Source organism: Euprymna scolopes, chromosome 23, assembly GCF_053919585.1.
Source record: "Euprymna scolopes isolate OS-2025 chromosome 23, ASM5391958v1, whole genome shotgun sequence".
In the NCBI taxonomy this organism is placed as follows: domain Eukaryota; kingdom Metazoa; phylum Mollusca; class Cephalopoda; order Sepiida; family Sepiolidae; genus Euprymna; species Euprymna scolopes.
In genome coordinates, this window is record NC_136504.1 from 45225925 (window position 1) to 45243622 (window position 17698).

Below are 17698 nucleotides of genomic sequence, written 5' to 3' on the forward strand. Positions count from 1 at the left end.
TTTATGACTATAATAAATTGCAGTTTCATTTAATGCCGTGACTAGCAAATTCTAGCATTGCTACAAATATAATTTGCTGATTTCTTTCCGTCCTCTGACAAGACGAATAGCAAGAATAGCATTCTTTGAAACTCCGCGGAATAAGGACTTTGTTAATTGTTTTTTGGAGTATTCAGTCGAACAATAAATTTGATTGTAAAATTCAACTTATAATTTTAATTTCTTTTCTCTTATATATATATATATATATATATATATATATATATATATATATATATATATATATATATATATATATTATGAATTATTTTTGGAAAAGGAATATGAACAACTTCGGTATTATTACTTCTAAATAAAATCTATTTAATTTAAAAGTGAAGAGAAAACTTGAATTTTAAATTTAAAAAAAAATAGTGCTTCAATTAAATGTAAAGTGAATCAAATATATGTGATGTCCCTGTTAAAAAATCCTTTTATCATTTGTGTTTGTTGATAGAAGTTGTGTATTCATCAGATCGGTGCAAAATTTTTGCCGGTTTAAAATTTCATCTTGATAATGAAAATCTATTTTTGAAAATCTTTATTCATAATAATAACTCTTTAACTTGATTCTATTTATCAACGAGCTTAAAAAAAATCTCGCTTGTAAAATTGTTTAGGTTTTGATGTGAAATATGAATCTAACTCTTGTTCCATATTATCTTGTGACGTTAATTTAAGACCATCTAAATGGTTTTGTAAAACTTGAATCAAGCGATAAACCGAAGGAGCTTTGTCAAGAGTATATGCAAGATGGGGCAAGATTTCCCAACCAAATTATCCTAGAAGATTTTTGGTCAGTAGTATTGTGTGAGGACGAGCGGTATCATGATGGAAGATGATTCCCTTTCTATTGACTAAAAAAAAAGTTGTTTTCGCGCCAATAGGAGTAGGAATATTGCAGAAAAATGTGAATGATGCTTTAAAAAGCTAAATGAAGAAAGTTACAAATTAATTATGGTGATATGTTTAAATAATAACAATATGCATAAAATATATTGCACCAAACTAATATATTGTGCGCACGTATTTTTTTTCGATCATTCTTGTACAAAACTGATTGTAGTAGTACCAACAAATATTTTATCCCACGAAACAATGATTTCTGTAAGAAAGATTTCTTGTGAATCTACATCTGTTATTATATTATCTATTATTCAATTTTGTTAAAACTTTGTGTTTATCAATTTTTTCTTTCGTAGCTCAGTGATTTCCGTCAGAATGTAACGTGATCTCTTCTGCAGCTAGACTTGACAGCTGTTGGAGCCATATAGTGATTCTCGTGGCTTTGTGACTGTCTATGTGTCTGCCTCTCTCTCCCCCCATTCTTCTATTATTTTCTCTCTTTGTCTTGGTTGTCTCTAATATTCAATAAACTAGACTTTTTAGCTTGTTAAAACTGCTAAAACCAGTTAATTTGGAATGTATTATTTATGGATTCTTTATCGATTATTGAATATGGTTAATTTTGTGTTCATCTTGTATTTAATTTAATTTTTAACTGCTCATGCAACGAATGCCATAATACCTATTTCGCTGCAACTCTCATAACAAAGGCACATACAAATTTCAGCCAGATCAACCCAGTAGTTCCCGAGAAATTTTCTAAAGTAAATGTGGTATTATGGTGAATAATCTCTATTATCCACAACTGTACATCGAACGAATACCGTAATATTTAGTTCGCTGCACCTTGTTATAACAAAGGCCCGTACAAAATTTCCGCCATATCAACCCAGTAGTTTTCGAGAAAGTTTTTAGAGTAAATGTGGCATTGTGGTGAATAATCTCTATTTTTTTTTAATAACATTTTCACCCCCAAACAAGGCACATCGCCACTTTGATGTAGGGGGTTACTATCAGGGACATGAGCTACAGGGGTACTATGTGGGGAGTTAGGCAGCAAGATGTCAGTTCACGTTAAACTTGAACTTCTGCATGTCAGTACAGCTGGGGAAGCAGGATCCCGGAAATGAGTTCCAAAGTCTAGCGTTTCTGGGGAAGAAACTATTGTCTCTCTTACATCTAGGAATCTCTACTGTGAAAGGGTGGGATTTAGCTGCTTGTCGGGGTATTTACGTCGAGGGGGTACAAGTGCTTGCAAATCGTAAGAGCATTCCCCGTTAAAGTACTTGCAGAACAGGCAGAGAGATGTAACATTTTGTCGATGGGACAGAGGCTGAAGCTTAGATGACAGTTCAGGACCTATGAGGTTGGTGACTCTCTTTTGAACCTTGTCTAGGAGCGAGAGACTAGTGGCAGGTGCACCAGCCCAAATATGACAACAATACTCCATACATGGACGAATGGTGGCCTTATAGAGATATAGGATACTTTCGGGCGTTAGTAGCTTTCTAGCACGGTAGAAAGAACATACCTTCTTCGCAGTGGTCCTAGCAATACTCTCAATATAATTGTTCCAACTCATGTTTCCTGTGAACGTTAGGCCGAGGAGTTTAAAAGATGTACTTTAAGATAAAGAGTCTTTAGCCATTGCTATTGGTGGTAGAGAAGGTTTCTTGTAATTATTGAAGGAAACAAGTTTAGTCTTGGCAGCATTGAATGTAACCATTCATTTTTATCTCCATTCCACTACAGATCAGAGGTCATCTCCTGCCATTTCTTTAGATATGTGTTCATTTGTTTTCCTGTCGTTTATCCTTAACTGTACGTTGAACGGATACCGTAATATTTAGTTCGCTGCACCTTATCATAACAAAGGTCCATACAAAATTTCATCCAGATCAACCCCAAAGTTTCTGAGAAAGTTTCTACAGTAAATGTGGTATTGTGGCAAATAATCTCTATTATCCTCAACTGTACATCGAACGAGTACTGTACTATTTGGTTCGCTGCGCCTTATGATAGCAAAGGTCCATACAAAATTTCAGTTAGATCGGGCCAGTAATTTCGGAGAAAAATTGAAAAGGACAGACAGACAAACTAAGCGAAATATGATATAGATTTCGATCTTTTTTATGCTAATAAAACCTCCATTTAAAATAAGATCCGTGCTCATACATTGGAAAGAAGAAACGACACCTTGGTATGTCAACAGGCGTTTACATTGATATTGTACGCATCACGCCATCGTATTTACATCAGCCATTTCATTATTTTTGCTTTTAAAAGTGGGAGTCGAAGCAAGCTAAAATATTAATATATATCGACAAAGTTTACCTAAGTACTTTAATTTTTTTTTTTTTTTTTTGGCTGACCGTATCTGCTTTGTTCTTCATTCTTTTGTTTGTGTTTGATCCCGCTTCTGTTTCCTTGTGATAGTGTTAGTCTCAGTTATTTTTTTTCTAGATACTATTATGGTATGTATTCTTCAGAAGTGGCTGAATTGTTTCCTGCTTCCTTTGTTGCAGCTCGATGACTCGTTGGTCTAGTGATCTGCATGAATTCGCTGTTTCTATACTGCATTGCAATACGGCTTCTTATTCCAGTAGCATCTTTTGCACGGACTGCAAGATTGTGGAACTATCTTACTAACGTCAGTAGGCATCTTCTGTCTTTCCGATAATCATACTTTGTCCTTGTTAGCTTTATACATCAAGTGGCTTCATGCCTTGTCTCGAGCGATATTCATGAAAAATTCAATTTACTCGTGCTTGGTCAGTATCACCTGGTCTTGTGGATTGGTTTCCGCACTCTATTATTATTATTATTATTATTATTATTATTATTATTATTATTATTATTATTAACAACTCACTATGAGTTCTGACGCGAATTCCCTCAGTAATGGAGTCTGAGTGACATTCAAATCTATCCTGATTTCCAATGTTCTCAACCTCTTTCGATAATCATCGCAAATTACGTTGCATTATCGCAACAGTCGCTTACCATTGTTTTCTTGTTAGCAGTGACCATTAGTATTCTCTGGGATTTAGGTGGCAATATGCCTTCCCAAAGTTCTATTACTCTCCACACTCGTGCATTGAAGGTCTGGTTAGTGCTTTTTCTCCTCGTTTTTCTGTCTGTATTGATCTTATTGAAGTCTATCTTTGCTCTCAAGTGAGGCAGATGCCATTTTTTTTATAATAGTTCTTGCAGTTTCAGTTCCATCAGTTTCACTTTTGTTGTATTTCTGTTGCAACTTCTACAATTATTATATATTAATTTATTTATTGTTATTATTTTTTTACTTTGGAGTCGCCACTTATCAAGGCACAAACGCCACTCAAGGATAACGGTTACTGAATGTAAGGTGGTAGTGTAGTAATTGTGTATGGTGTACATTGGGTAGAATTTGATTATTTATGGGGATGGCTAAACAAGAATTTGTTTACATTGGATTTGAAGGCTACTATGTTGTATTCGACAGGGAAGCAGGACAACTGAACAGTGTTCCACATGCGGGTAGTTCTAGGAAAGAAACCTTGTTTATGGGATCTGTGTTTAGATTTAGGCACAGTAAGAAAATAGGAGAAATCGTTTATAGTTGTTGTAGGAAATGTTTTTGTGAAAGTTTGGTATTTCCTCCTGTGTTTGAAAACACGCTATGCGACATACAAATATCTGTGCATGATGTTGTCAAACTAATCAAAAACTTCGATTCCAATAAAGCAACAGTCCTATTATAGTGCTTGAAAAGCTTCAACCAGAACTAGCTCCCATACTTACAAAGCCGTTTAAGCGTTGTCTTAAGGAGATTTGTTTCCCAGCACCCTGGTAAACCATATCAATATGTTCCGTATTGAAAAATTTAGATCAATACAGGCTAATCAGTCTCCTGTGTGTCATGAGTATGGTGTGATTACAGAATATTCTTTTCATTCTTTTGACTCTCGGGTATATCCGACACAGTTAGACACACGTAATCAACCGGGAACTACATCCGTTTATAAAAAAAACATTTAAGATATTCACGGATATATACTCAAGAGTCAAAACAATGAAAAGAATATGCTGTTCTCACACCTCTAGTCATGAGTAAGTTGCTGGAATCTGTGTTAAATAGAGAAGTAGTCAACCACCTCAGAAAAAATAACCTCCTCGGTGACATGCAAAGGATGAGCGAATCTATCGACGGAGGCTTCCTCTCTAGTGCAATTGCTCTTGACATATAAAAGGCCTTTGATAGGGTATGGCATAAAGGTCTACTTCACAAAATCTCCAGCTATGGTATAGCTGAAAATGTCTTTTCAATTATTAAATCATTCCTCTCTGGTAGGTTCCTAAGGGTAGTGGTTGATGGGCAGAAATAAGAAGCTCACAGTGTTAATACTGGAGTCCCTCAAGGATCCATTCTGGGCCCAACTCTCTTTCTGATCTACATCAATGATCTCCCAAACCACATCCTAAGATAATTCGAAGACATTTATGCTAACGACACTACCATCTATGGCAGTACATCAAAGGCCGTAAATGACCAAGTTCCCTCTGATTTTTTCTCGTCTGATCTTGATCACGTGGAGCAGTGGAGAAAGAGGTGGCTAGTTAATTTTAATGCACTCTATCTTTCCATCATCAACGCTCTGATCCTCCTCTGGCATCAATTGAAATGAATGGCTCTCGTCTTGGGGAGGCTCCATGTTTTGACAAGCTTCTAGGCCTGACCTTTACTTCTGATCTGAAATAGAACACGTACATCAAATCCATTACCAAAGTCGCTAGAAAAATAGTGGGATCGTTCTACCTTTCCAGTAGATACTTCACTGCTGATGCAATTCTCTACCTGTATAAAAGCCAAGTACATCCAAAGATAGAGTACTGTTGCCACATCTGGGTAGGAGCTCCTAGAAGCAGCTTATCCTGCTTGACAAAGTTCAAAATAGACTTCGTAGCCTAATGGGGCTGCCCCTTTCTCTTCCCTAAAACCTCTTTCTCATAGAAGAGATGTTACGGGTCTGTTTCTACTATATCATTATTTAAATGGCAAGTACTCGTTTGAGCTCCAATCTATGAATGGATGGATGCTGCTATTATTTGCTTGGGACAATTAATATTCACAATTGGATAATTTTTCTTCTCTACAATAGTTATTTTATTTATTTTTTGCCATCTATTTTTTTGGGGGGGGGGGTCATTTTCTATGAGAGACGTTCCAATAGTAACGTCTCCAATTTTTTTTATTTCGTTCGAACGGATCAGAGGGGATTACAAAATGCATTGTTATGATGACTGAACTTATGGATCCATGACATGAAAGTTTCATCTCTCTGCTGCAGATATTGATGATGTGAGACTTGAAGAAAGCAATCCCTGTCATGGATGTGCGTCAGAAACAGAGATGTGCCCATTGAATTCCCCCATGTATATAAAAAAAGGAACCGATCAACATTCACCGGCACTTGTTAAACGTTTATAAGGCCATTCAGCATAGTTAGGCGATAGATTCGTCAGTTTCAGAGTGGCGACAAAGATATGAATGAGAAAGCGCGACCGATCTTTTACGACCGAGGTATCAAAAGAGGCTAGCAAAAGTGCATTGAGAATGGTGATGACTATGTAGAAAAATAAATCCTGGAGCACAAAAGGTGTTCGTTGTAATGGTACCACTCTCGTCTTCAATGATTGGAGTTAAATGGGAGATCTTACTTTTATAACTACCATTGTAGTACAAAAATGGCCTACACTAAAAAAAAAAAAAAAAAGCTCGCAGTATAACGAATTTCTTTTTTTTTCCTTAATTTTCGCCCCAAACAAGGCACAGTGGCACTTTGATGTAGGGTGCTACTTTTAGGGATAGAAGTTGCAGGGATACTATGTAGGGAGTTGAGCAGCGAGATGCCCGTTTACATTACACTTGAACTTCTGCATGTCAATACAGTTGGGAAAGCAGGAATCGGGGAGGGAGTTCCAAAGTCTGGCAGTTCTAGAGAAGAAACTATTAGAGTAGAAGTCTTTTTTACACCTAGGGATCTCTACTGTGTAGGGGTGGGATTTTGCTGCTTGTCGAGTTTGTTGGGGGTATTTACGTCTAAGGGGCACAAGGGCTTGTAGTTTGTCGGAGTATTCACCATTTAAATACTTGTGGAAGAGGCAAAGGGATGCAACATTTCGTCGATGGGATAGAGGTTGAAGCTTTGATGACAGTTTAGGACCTATCAGATTTGAATCCTGTCCAGGAGCGAGAGACTAGTAGCAGATGCACCAGCTCAGATATGACAACAGTACTCCATACATGGGAGAATGGTGACCTTGTAGAGATACAGGATACTTTCAGGCGTAAGTAGCGTCTAGCACGGTAAAGAGAGCCCGCCTTCTTCGCAGCAGTCTTGGCAATGCTCTCAATGTATCTATTACAACTAATGTTATATTTGAACGTTAGGCCGAAGAGTTTAAAAGAAGTACTTTCAGATAATGTATATTTAGTCATACCCATTGGTGGTAGAGAAGGTTTCTTGTAATTATTGAAGGAAACAAGCTTAGTCTTGGCAGCATTGAATGTGACCATCTATTTTTTAAAACCCATTTTACTACAGATTGGAGTTATTCCTAATGAACCGCCCCCTTAAGTAAACACTTCATAAAATCTCCACACTAACGTAATGTACTTACAATAACCCTTATCCCTGAGTGGCTTCCGGGCCTTGATAAGTGGTGATCACTGTGTAAAAAAAAAAAAATTCCTCTAGTGTTTTTGCCATTTTCTTTGATATTTGTTCATTTGTTTTCCCCTCGTGCCTGGTGTAGAGCGTAGTGTCATCAGCAAATATACTCATCTCAGAAACAATTTTATCAGGGAGGTCATTTATGAATATTAGGAATAATAAGGGTCCATAGATATACCCCTGAAGTACATCTACATTTATATCATATTGTTTAGATGTACGGCCGTCGAGGATAACCTGGATTCTTCTCTTATTTAAGAAAGATTTGTGTTAAGTATTTGTCCAGTTATACCGTAAGATCTTATTTTCCCGAGAAGACCATCGTGCCAAGCCCTGTCAAAAGCCTTAGATATATCTAGGGCTACCGCTCTACACTCACCTGCTTTGTCCAATGTATGTAATATACTTTCGGAAGGATATCTCCTGCTTGTTATCTCAGGTATAGAATACGCATTATCATACTCAGTCGAAACTCAGTGACTAGTTTCTTTTCTGTTAGAACAGAAGTCTTGTAAGCTGTGTGTTGATCAGATCGGTTTGATAGAAAAGCCCCCGGTGTATGTGGACTGAATTCCTTGTGAAATATTGTTCCAGCATTTGTGTTTGTTGCCTCATTATTTGTTATTCTTTTCTTGCGATCTTTTTCTATAGGAACAACAATAACCGTAATATGACCAACGTATATGTTCTGCGAAAACAGTTATTTCTGATAATTTGTAACAAATATCCATTTTTAATCTTCGCCGTTAGCAATTCATTGTTTGACACAAAATGGACTTTTAACTAATTATGTTCAACAAATTAAGGCACGACACATGTATGACAATGCACCATAACTGCTCCTGCTGATTTTCTATTTATGTAATATTTAGACATGTCATTCGGGCAACCTGGGATTTTTATACTAGGAACAAGAAGTTACTGAGTTTTATTTAGACGGACTCGTATACTGTTTAATTTTTTTTATATTTTCGCTAAAATTTTTTGTAAGCAATCATCATCATCATCATCATCATCATCATCATCATCATCATCATCAGGGCGGGCTCCTTGCCCGAACCAATGTGACTCTTCCTCTTCAGAGTTTCCTATCTTCCATCAACTGCCTCAGATCTTCAGGTTCACAGTTGGCATCGTATGCCATTTGTTGGATGTACGTGGATCTAAGTCGTCCTTTGCTTGCGCGTCCGTCTAGTAGAATCCATAGCAATACACCACTCACCGATTCATGCTTGCTCCTCTCCAAATTGTAGGTGTCTTTCCCTGATGGTATTAAATATGGCAAGTATTTTATTCTTAGACTTTCTTTGTAAACAATAATCATTTTCTTCTTCTTTTTTTTTTCAGGCTAACGGGCCGAGATTGGGGGGAATTATATAATTTGTTGACATATTTACTTTTCGTAATCATTTTTTTTTTTTTTTTTTTTGCGGACTGTTATCCTCATCTTCATAGATGTTGTTTCACCACGTTTCAGCCAACTTATCCTCTGGCCTTCTTCAGGTGGTTAACCGCGACAGGATAGGAATGCTGAATCTCTTAACTGTATCCCCAGTAATTACTGCCTTCCATAGTTATTGTTGTCTCACCATGTTTTGGCCAACTAATTCTCTAGCCGGCTTTGGGTAGGATTTGGCTATCTTCAGATAATTCAATATCTCTACCCACTGCACCATGGGCCCAAAGAGCTGTCAAAGTTGGATTTTATGGTTTTATAAATCCAATTTTGTGTTCTTATCTGGTCTTCCATAATCGGGTCTATTCCGAATGGTATTACATATTTTATATTTTTACTTTTTTGGAATCTATAAAATAAAAAAAATAGTTTTCATTGTTATTTTTTTTATAATAACTATAACAAAAACAAAATATTTACGATTTTAAATAGCAAACAATGTTTTTTTTTACCTTAATGGAACATATTTTCTTTTTATGTTTGACTCGTACTTTTTAAAATATTCTCTCCAAGTCTGAAAAAAAAAATAATTATTTTTTTACAAAGATTGCTTAGCGTAAAAAAAAAAAAATACTGCAGGAGCAACTTATCGTGACTTCAGTTGTCGTGTCTAAATTTGTCGTGCTTGAATATCACCCGAATAATCAGCAGGAGCAGTTATCATACTTTTTCATACATTTGTTGTGTCCTAATTTGTCGTACATAAATAATAAAACCGACACGAAATAAAAAAAATTAAAAAAAACATGAATTTTCTATAGCTATAACACATGTGGGGCGTTCCGCCTAAGCGACTGTCACAGTAGTTAGAAATTCCTTTGAAACCAATCATCAAAGCTGAAAAAAGGCTCACCATGTAATGCAATCTTTCAAAGATGGCTTTGATAGAAGCAAGAACGCCACCTGGTGTCATGACAAGCAAAATGTGCGTCATGCTGTCACAAGATGAGCTTTGTGCTATTACAGATTATTGGGTTTCAGTTATCGATTGATTTTGCATAAAATAATTACATCACTACTTTTATTCACTAGCCATTGCTAATGCTTTTCAGGTAGGACAAGTTAGAATTCTTATTCTTACATATCGTCAGAATTTAAAGAATCCTCGCTCCCTTGGGCCTGTTTGTAGACCATATCTCCCATTTCGAGTTTAAATTTTATTTCAACTTTACTGTGGTTGGACAGCATCATCTGGTTTCGTGGATTTATCTTCACATTCTTCTTCTTCTTCTTCTTCTTCTTCTTCTTCTACTACTACTACTACTAATAATAATAATAATAATAATAATATGAAGCTACTAATACTACTCCTACTGCTATTGCTATTGTTACTACTACTACAGCTGGTTCTGTTTGTTGTAACTGTTAAATAAATCGTACCCCCGATCGTACCAGAGACCACGAAGATCGTGCCTTGTCTAGTCTTCACGAAGACCTTCTCGTTTAGTCAAAAAGCTCTGCGATTTGTGTTAGAAGAATATGTCCACTGTGTGGAATATACGAGGAGCATAACTCTATTCTCCACATTTCTTTTACGGCAAGAGAAATAACCAAGGAAAAAGAGTTATTTCTTTATACGATGCTTTCTAGATGAAAATCTATTTCATCTGAATTCAATTTTATTTTAGGCGAACGGAAAAGAAATGAGAGCGCTTTGCAGTTGTTGCCGGCCAAGACTACCCCCTCCCTATGATGAATTTCACCCTATGCAATAGTTGACACCCACCGATGAGAAGTATTGTGAACCGTGTATCCTCATAATCCCCAGACATGAACTTCGTATCATCATTTTTATCGTCATTTAATTTCTATTTATGGATTTGCCGCGCAAACGCAAAACACGATATTACTGTAAAACGTACTAATATAAAAACATTGTCACCATTGAATTATTTGTACGATTTTACTCGAGAATAATTATTTAATCTTGTATAGTTTTTTTTTTTTTTTTTTTTCGTGTATGTATTGTCTGTGCCGTTGAGAGTATGGGGTAATAAGAAAGTATTAAGTAGGAAAAATAAATAACACTTTTTAACTGGTCGATTTTGTTACGTTTTATTTCTTCTGTGAAATTTTAACTTTTTAGCTAACATTACAGTTCGGTCGTGGTGTGTCTTTGTTTAAAATTGTATACCAGATTGAATCGATAATTGGATCTTAATGGCCCTATCTAGGATAAGACGAAAATTTAAATTATGTCATTGAATTTTTAGCTATTAACAGTTAATATAGATTTATATCACAAACAAACAAATCTTCGCGCCAAAACTCTAAATTCCGGAGTATGATTTACTTATACCAGTCAATGATACGTTCTCGGCAATCAGTCCGTTGTGGCATCTTGTTGCTTTGCTCGATCGTCCTGTAGTTCTAGGACACTCACTATCACAGGCTTTACATTATTGCATTTTGACAAGAGGTTACTTATTGATAATCGTTTAAGATACCCCAATTTAGAGGGCAATTTGAGAATGCCGACGGGGCTGCTCAGGCATTTTTGTAATTCAGTATACTCAACATTTTCAGTGTTAGCTTTTCAATCTCCAGTTTACGATGTTGTATCACATATTCCCTCTGTTAAAGACTTTCCACTGATATATATACACTAGCGTCCAAAACTAAGGGACAACATTTTAAAATCTAACACTTGTTACAAATAACAAGTGTGAAACGCTGAAATTTTGACAACTGGTAGTCGTTATCATCCATAAGAGCATACTAAAACTTGAATCATTTGCAAAGGATAGAAAAAGAATTATAACAATTATTTATTTATTTTCGAAATAAGAACGTCCAAAAGTAAGGGACAAAATTGAGAAAACAATGTAAACAGCCAAAAACTAATAAAAAATACATGTACAATCTAAGTAAATGAGCCCTTGCTCTCGATGACAGCTGCACATCTTCGACTACAAGAACGAATTAGTTCTTGACCATCCTCGATACTAATTTTAGACCATTCTTCTTGAAGCTTCACCCACAAATTCTCCGTGTTAGTGGGATTTCTTTCCAAAACTTTCACTCCTAAGGTCTTCCAAATATTTTCTATTGGATTTAAGTCAGGACTTTGCGATGGCCAATCCATAATTTCGAAATCTTGCTCGCTAAGGTAACTCAGTACCACCCTTTGCCTTGTGACATGGGGCATTGTCTTGCATACAGGTAGCCCTATCGAAATTTGAATTCTGTATAATTGGGACAACATGATATTGAACAATGTTTTTATGGATCTGCGCGTTTACACGAGTTTGTAACCTTGGCTAGAAAACATTCCAAATACCATGACACTTCCGCCCCCAGACTTGACAGTTTTCTTTGTACACTTTGCACCTAATCTTTCACCAATACGTCTCTTCGCATTCTTTTTTCCATCATTTCCAAATAAATTAAACTTGCTTTCATCACTGAAAAATACTTTTGCCCAGTTTTCATTTTATGTCCAAATTACATACCTGTTTGCAAACTCTAATATCTTCTTATTCTTCGAACTAACAAGTGGTTTCTTCACTGGAGTTCGATTAAACATCCCCATTTCTTGCAGTCGTCTAGACACATTAACACATGAGGTACTATTCATAACCCTTTTAATTTCTGTGCAAGACTTAAAACCATCCTTTAATGACATATGATGCATTATTCCATCTTCTCTTGCCGAAGTATTGCGGGGTCTGCCGGTTTTAAATGCACTAACTATTGTGCCAGTATCATTGTAGGATTGAACAACCCTCTTGGAACGTTTCACTTTCTCTGAAATCTCGCTAATAATGTGCTTTTCCTTGATCAGTTGTCAAAATTTCAACTTTTCACAGTTGTTATTTCTAACAAATATTAGGTTTTTAAATTTTGTCCCTTAGTTTCGGACCCTATTGTATATATATATATATATATATATATATATATAAATTATATATATAATATACTATATATATATATATATATAAATAAATTATATATATAATATACTATATATATATATATAAATAAATTATATATATAATATACCATATATATATAAATAAATTATATATATAATATACTATATATATATAAATAAATTATATATATAATATACTATATATATATAAATAAATTATATATATAATATACTATATATATAAAAATAAATTATATATATAATATACTCTTTATATATATATATATATATATATATATATATATATATATGAGAAAATAAAAGAGTTTATAACTGTAAATTAAAATTTACGATTAAATTATAAACAATGGTAAACTTCAATGTAATATAACTATTAATATTTATATATTAATTAATTACAACCAAATAAAAAAAGCTTAATACAAACATAATAGAAAATAGAAGTTAATATAAGAGAAAAGAAAAGAATTTAAACCTGTAAATTAAAACTTACAATTAAATTTATCATTCGACAGAATACTCCAAAAACAATTTTCAAAGTCCTTATTCCGTGAAGGTAAAAAAATGCCACTCTCACTATTCTTCTTATCAGAGGACAGCAAGAAATTATCAAATTATATCTGTAGCAAAGCTAAAATTTGCTGGTTGATGCATTAGATGAAACAACAATTTATGATATTTAGTCATAAATTGTTCAAAAATATCTGCTGTATTGATTATATATATATATATATATATATATATATATATATATATATATATATATATATATATATATATATATATATATATATATAACGGTTAAATACAGACCAAAAAGGATAATGAATTTAAAAAATAAAAAATGAAAATAGAGGTTAGCTAACCAGGTTTCGTTCCTCACTTATCAAAGCTAAATCGAGGAAAATACGACTTAAAACAAAGAAAAGAAGTCATGAATATGGCGGGGGGGGGGAAATACAGAAATAAACGGGAGAAAAATTACATAGAGACTAAATTAATTTGCTTGCAGAAAATCTTCTAGGGCTTAATTTAGTCATTTTTTTATTTTTGTAAATTTATTATGCTTTTTGGTCTGTATTTAGCCGTTATAAAATTCTGTACCACCCCCCGGAAAATTTTCAAATATATATATATATATTAAATATATTTATACAAACATTGATGGCTACATATGTGCATACATGTTTCTGTAATCACCCGCGTTGGGGGATTACGTCTTAAGGCCAAGAATTATCGTCGATAACTGATATTTCAAACAAAAACTTTTCTTATTTCGTTTACAAAGTTAGAATGTAACATGGGTGAGGGTTATGAGCGGGGAGAGGATAAGTGAGGTCATTGAAGATAATAAACATCTTTTTTTTATTTCCCCTTTTTTATATTCCCTTTTTAAGATTATCTATCCCATCTTTTGGTTTTTACGACATAAGGTACTTGAGAATTTAGTATTTTTGTCTCGCGGTCAGCAAATTAAAAAACATTCCTTAGTGCTATTGAGTACTGACCGGTGTCTTTCAATCCACACACACACACACACACACTAGAAGCAAACATACGCTTATACCTATTATACCCAGGAGTGGATATACACTGTTCGCTATATTTTACTAACACACACGCACTGAAAACAGACAATAACTATAACGACACACACGAATAAAATTAAAATTAAAATAAATTACATAATTAAATAAAAAATACAATAAAATAAAAATAAATAAACAAATATACAAATAAAAATAAAAAATAGACATAAAACCCCAGAAGTTATCAACCTCATCATGCATACATATATATGAATACACGTATAAACACACACACTTATATATATACACACATATACACATACATAGATACATAATACAGTTATAACATGTTTATATTTATACTCACATACGCAGTTATATTAATGCACGGACCCTCAAACACATACATCCATACACACACCTGGATATCATATATTATGCATGTTACTATACCAAAACTAATAATATTAATCCCACTAACAATCCTAATAATAATGATAATTTCTATAATATTGATAATATTAATAACACCAACAATATCGATAATAATAACAATAATAAGACTGTCGATTGGAAACTTTAAAAACCTGTGGACCCTAACCGGATACACGTCTCAATAAAAAAAAAATATATATATATATATATATATATATATATATATATATATATATATATATATATATATAAACATACATACACACATACACACATATATATATACATACATACATACATATACGTATACATATACATGCACACGCATACCAGCATACACACAATATATACACACACAGTCAGACTATCCGCAGGTGCAGACACACATCCCCATCCATACGTGTCCCCAAATCTCCACAGATATATACGAGACACATATACATATAGATATCAATATAGACTCACGTATATACTTACATATATATACACACATGGACACACAGATATCTGCTCATTCACAACGTATAAAAACACAGCAATACATGCATAAATACAAAAACCTTTTTTAATAATAAGGTGCCTTTTAACTTCTGTAGTGTGGTAACCCTTTTATATGAAACAACGTATTACTATAGTTTACTCGGGCGTATATATACATACATAACATACATACATATATACCCAGACACCCATATATTCTTGTAGTATATATTATTATAATCATCGTATACGAGACAGCCTATTTTAATATATATATATATATATATATATATATATGTATGTATGTATATATATACACATATACATTACATACATATAGACACATACACACATGTATACATACACATACATACACACATACATAAATGCACATATACATACATATTTACACAAAATACAGACATATGTATATATATATATATATATATATATATATATGTGTGTGTATGTACACTGCCACCAAATGATACATCTAAAATAGAAATATAAATGAACTCATTCACTACATAATTATTTTTATAAAACACCACACGCATAGTTATATTACCCGCCCTACCCGCTTGTTACTTTTTCATAAGGTGTACGTTTTTTTACTACCCAAAAATTTATAGTGAATTCAGCTTGAAGTCCATAGGTCTATCCTCAGATTTCGCAAGCACTCCTTCGAGGTTTACACAGATAATCATAATATATAATAACATATGACAAAAAATCAGAGCATTTAGGTTATACAAACGGAGTATAAAGGCTTATATATTGTAGTACTTACCTCAACTTGGTAGATAAACATTTATGGACAAGAAAAAAAAAAAAAAAAAAAAAAAAAAAATTAAAGCTAGCATTTAATACAACAGAAATACATAAATTAAATACTGAAATAAAATGTAGTTATTAATATTTGAATCTTAAAATAAAAAGTGCGAATTAATAGAGAAAATCACTTATCACAACAACGCATTCCGTCTCCAAACTAGTGAAGAATTTAACTTTTAATAGCGTTCAGAAGATTTTTTTTTTTTAAATTAACCGTTAAGAGAAAGCGTGATTTTATTCTGAACTTTAACTAATCACGTTTTAAGCAACTTATGATATAAAACAAAATCGGATGGGGGGGGGTTTCTTCCGAAGGTTAGTTGGTGACGTTATAAGTAATTGCGAGATAAGATGGGAGCCAGAAATTAGGGGTGGGGGACTGAAAATGATAATATAATGGATTGATTATACAATATTTAAGATCAACTTGGTAGATAAACATTTATGGACGAGAAAAAAAAAAAAAAAAAAAAAAAAAAATTAAAGCTAGCATTTAATACAACAGAAATACATAAATTAAATACTGAAATAAAATGTAGTTATTAATATTTGAATCTTAAAATAAAAAGTGCGAATTAATAGAGAAAATCACTTATCACAACAACGCATTCCGTCTCCAAACTAGTGAAGAATTTAACTTTTAATAGCGTTCAGAAGATTTTTTTTTAAAATTAACCGTTAAGAGAAAGCGTGATTTTATTCTGAACTTTAACTAATCACGTTTTAAGCAACTTATGATATAAAACAAAATCGGATGGGGGGGGGGGGTTCTTCCGAAGGTTAGTTGGTGACGTTATAAGTAATTGCGAGATAAGATGGGAGCCAGAAATTAGGGGTGGGGGACTGAAAATGATAATATAATGGATTGATTATACAATATTTAAGAGCAACTTGGTAGATAAACATTTATGGACAAGAAAAAAAAAAAAAAAAAAAAAAAAATTAAAGCTAGCATTTAATACAACAGAAATACATAAATTAAATACTGAAATAAAATGTAGTTATTAATATTTGAATCTTAAAATAAAAAGTGCGAATTAATAGAGAAAATCACTTATCACAACAACGCATTCCGTCTCCAAACTAGTGAAGAATTTAACTTTTAATAGCGTTCAGAAGATTTTTTTTTTAAATTAACCGTTAAGAGAAAGCGTGATTTTATTCTGAACTTTAACTAATCACGTTTTAAGCAACTTATGATATAAAACAAAATCGGATGGGGGGGGGTTTCTTCCGAAGGTTAGTTGGTGACGTTATAAGTAATTGCGAGATAAGATGGGAGCCAGAAATTAGGGGTGGGGGACTGAAAATGATAATATAATGGATTGATTATACAATATTTAAGATCAACTTGGTAGATAAACATTTATGGACGAGAAAAAAAAAAAAAAAAAAAAAAAAAAAAAAAAAAAAATTAAAGCTAGCATTTAATACAACAGAAATACATAAATTAAATACTGAAATAAAA